Genomic DNA, 4265 nt, shown 5'->3' with positions numbered 1-4265 from the left:
CCACCGGTCGAGAACGCCTCTCTAAAGCCTTTTGACCAATGGGAGGAGGCTGGAGGGCGGGGTTGCGTGCCGCAACAGAGGGGCTGGTGCCGCCCTCCTTCTCTGGCTTCTTCGAACACGGTCGTCAATTGGCTGAGGCCTGCCGTGATTGGCAGCTCAGCGAGCTAATCCGAAAGAACTACATCCCAACTGCTTTGGTCCAGCCGTTAGGCAGCGCGAGCACGTTTAGTTTAAGCCGTCTGGTGGCTGCCAAAATGCGCTCATCCACTAGATGGCAGTAGAACACTCTCTCTCTCTCTCTCTCTCTCTCTCTCTCTGACCCAGCACTTTTTTTCCCATTCAAAATGTGATAGGCTTAATTATATATCAAAAAATTATCCCATAAGGTACTTCAGGCAAGAAGGCAGAAGATTATTATTTATTAAATATATATTGCTGCCTATTCGCCCATGGCGACTCAAGGCGGCTTACAGAATGTAAAAACCACATTTACAAACAGTAAAACTAATTAAAAAATCAAATAAATTCATGTAATAAAATCACACACACACCACCTCCCGCCCCAGCGACAGCTGATCACATGAGCCATTTAATGGGCTCCATCCCACTCTGGGTTCCTCTTTGCCATTTGCTAAAGCAGCAAAAATTTCCAAGAACGTAACAATCAGAGGTAATGAACGAACAGAGAGGTAGAGCAAGTGCTAGAGAGGTTTGTTGAGGATTGGAAAACCATAAGATAAGGGAAGTGGCTATTTTTACGCCCTATCTCAGTGATGGCAAACCTTTTTGGCACCTGAGTGCCCAAACTGTGCACACGCTGGAGTGCCAGAAACCCCAAGACCAGCTGGCCAGGAAAACGACCTGTTTTTTGGCCTTTTTCGGGCTGTTTTCAAGCCCTTTTTCAGACTGTTTTTCAGGCCGTTTTCAGGCCGTTTTTCAGGCCAAAAGCAGCCTGGAAAATTATCTGGAAAACAACCTGTTGAAAGTTGCTAATTTAGCTGAAATGGCAAAAATTTCAGCATATCTGAAGGATTATACTCAAGAAAGATATATGTTGGAATGGAGCAGATGGATTGATTATATTCAAAATAAGTATCAGACTAGAAAATATCAAACAGCTTATGAGTGAATGTTAAATCTTAAAATTATGTTACTTATGGTGCAGTTAAGGTGTGGGGGGGTTGTTAGTTTAATTGTTAATTGAAATACCTTGTATTTTGCTCTGGGAAGTGGTGGGGGGAGGGGTGACAAGGGTTGGTGGGGGTGGGTGGATGGGAAAAGGGGTTGGGGAAAATTGTTGTTTTTCTTTAAAAAACTTTTCAATAAAAAAAAAGAAAAAGAAAACAACCTGTTTTTTGGCCTTTTTCGGGCTGTTCTCAGGACCTTTTTTGGGCTGTTTTTCAGGCTGGTTTTTGGGCCAAAAGCAGCCTGAAAAATAATCTGGAAAACGGCCTGGTTTTTTGGCCTTTTTCAGGCCATTTTCAGGCCCTTTTTTGGGCTGTTTTTCAGGCCGTTTTCAGGCTGTTTTTCGGGCCAAAAGCAGCCCAGAAAATGATCTGGAAAACAGCCTGAGTTTTGGCTTTTTTGGGGCCATTTTCCTGTGCTCTGGTGCCCACGAAGACCAGTTGGCTGGAAACCAGATGAGCAGCTGGTGACCACACGTGTGCCCACAGAAAGGGCTCTGCGTGCCACCTCTTCATCATCACGCCCTTATATGCTGGTCAAAAATGTTTAGATGTGACAATGTTGGAAGAAATATCCTTCTGGGTTCCACTCCAAGTGGGGAAACAGACACTGGAAACATGGAGACTGCTTGGAAAGATGGTTTAATGGTGGACAGGAGTACATGGCTTGAGTTCCTGAACAGAAAAGGGGGCAGATACAGTAAATCCTCAGGTTTTTATGCTCTCTCTGGCTCTGCATTTCTTGGGGCCCCGAAAGAGTATCCTGATTGGTTGTCAGACTCCCAGGGGGTGGGGGCCTTGCTGGCTGATGGTCACATGTGCTTCCCAGGTGACATGTGGTGAGTTTCTGCTGCTATTGTGTAGAGGGCTAATCCTATCTTTGTTGGATCTTTGGCAATTCCTACTAGGGCTCTGCCTGAAGGAGGCAGATCTTTGTTATGTAGAATAGACTGGCCCAGGCCTTAATGGCCCATTGACAAAGGGTAGGGGGCAGGAAGGTAGGAGCTGCTTTGTCTGTAAAATATGCTTCTCCATTTCTCATCCAGGGAAACATAATATTCTGCCTTTTTCATATTTCCTAAAATATTTCACTCTTCCAGGAAAGGGGTGGGTGCTAACTTCCTACAACAACAAAATGAACACCTGGAGCCAAGGTGTGTGTAGTACCTTCCCAGAAGTTCAGTCTATTATCTGAGCATGATTTAGTGGCTTCTATACTCTTAATTAATTGTACTTGTATACATCATCCTTGTTAATTACCAAAATTGCCCAAAATCATTCAATTAGCAGTCTTATTAGAACAAAATAGCAATAGCACTTTGACTTCTATACACTTATATTATATACCTTGCCATAGTACTGTAGGAAGAAAAATTCCTGGTTCAAGCCAGGAATAAAATGGAGGCTGATTGGAAAGAAAGTTGGTTTATTGATGAACAGAACCACCAACAAACAGAACCATGTGATTCTGGGACAGATGACAAAATGGAGTTGAGAGTGGCTGGGTGTTATGCCTTCTGGATTCCTATGGAGTCATGTAGAGATCATGGCTGGCTCTACAGGCAAAAGGGGAAATGCAAATCCTAGGTGTTTGTCTGAGCTAATTTTGTCTTGCCTAATTGTGTTGCTTATCTGGAGTTTCTGTCTGATCCAGTCTTTCTAAATAGATTACCAAATCTGCATTTCTAAAAGGTGGCCTCCTCAGTTTCTGCTTGGGGCAGAGAGACCGGTGCTGGTATCTGCCTCCCTTAATTCCCTCCCCCTCATTTCCCTTTAGAAATTTTTTTCCCCCATTTCTCTTTAGAAATATTCTATCCTGCCTTTTTAATATTCCCCGAAATATTTAATTTTCTAGGTGGGTGGGTGGGTGGGTGCTGACTTTCCACAGTACTTTACAGCTCCCTCTAAGCGGTTTTCAGAGTCAGCATATTGCCCCCAACAATCTGAGTCTTCATTTTACTGACCTCGGGAAGATGGAAAGCTGAGTAAACCTTGAGCTGATGAGGATTGAACTGCTGGCTGTGGGCAGAGTTAGCCTGCAATACTGCAGTCTAAACACTGCGCCACCATGGCCAAAGTAAGATTAAGTTCATAGGCAGTACTACCCTAGCCTTTCTTCTGGAGGTGGTCAATTGGCCAAGGATATTTTAAACTGAAAGTAAAAAGGTTCAAAGGCTACTTAATGAGCCTATTAGTTAAACAACGTATTTCTTTAGGAACAGCATTCCACATAAGATGAACAGAAATGGAAATACAGAATTAAAATTGAATATAGAACCAAATCCACATCCAAAGAGGAGGAAAAAGATACATATAAGATTCCCTTTTTTTTCTTCCATGGTGCTAATACTGTATACAGGTAGTCCTCGACTTACAACTGTTCATTTAGTGATGATTCAAAGTTACGACGATACTGAAAAAAGTGAGTTATGACCATTTTTCACACTTATGACTGTTGCAGCATCCCCATGGTCATATGATTCACATTCAGATGCTTGACAACTGACTCACATTTATGGCGGCTGCAGTGTCCTAGGATCACGTGATCCCCTTTTGCAATCTTCTGACAAGCAAAGTCAATGGGGAAGCTAGATTCACTTAATAACCATGTTACTAATTTAACAACTGCAGTGATTCACTTAACAAATGTGGCAAGAAAAGTCGTAAAAAGGGGCAAAACTCACTTAACAAATTTTTCACTTAGCAATGTAAGAAGTTAGCACCCACCCCTTTCCTAGAAGAATGAAATATTTTAGGAAATATTAAAAAGGCAGAATATTATGTTTCCCTGGATGAGAAATGGAGAAGCATGTTTAAGACCAAGCAGCTCCCACCTTCTTCCCCCCCACACCTTTGTCAATGGGCCAGAGGCAGAAACTCAATTCCCTCCCATCTTTGTCAATGGACCATCATCTGCAACACAATAGGACCCATCTAGCAACAGAAACTAACACAATAGAACCCTTCTAGCAACAGAAACTCACCACATGGCACCTGGGAAGATTACATCAGCCGGCAAAGCTAGCTAAGACCCCCAACCCCTGGGAGTCTGACAACCAATCAAGATACTCTTTCGGGGCC

The sequence above is a fragment of the Pantherophis guttatus genome, chromosome 1 (genome assembly GCF_059756535.1).
Source record: "Pantherophis guttatus breed Tessera chromosome 1, ASM5975653v1, whole genome shotgun sequence".
Lineage (NCBI taxonomy): Eukaryota > Metazoa > Chordata > Lepidosauria > Squamata > Colubridae > Pantherophis > Pantherophis guttatus.
The sequence above is the reverse complement of the archived record's forward strand: the minus strand, read 5'-3'. Positions refer to the sequence as shown.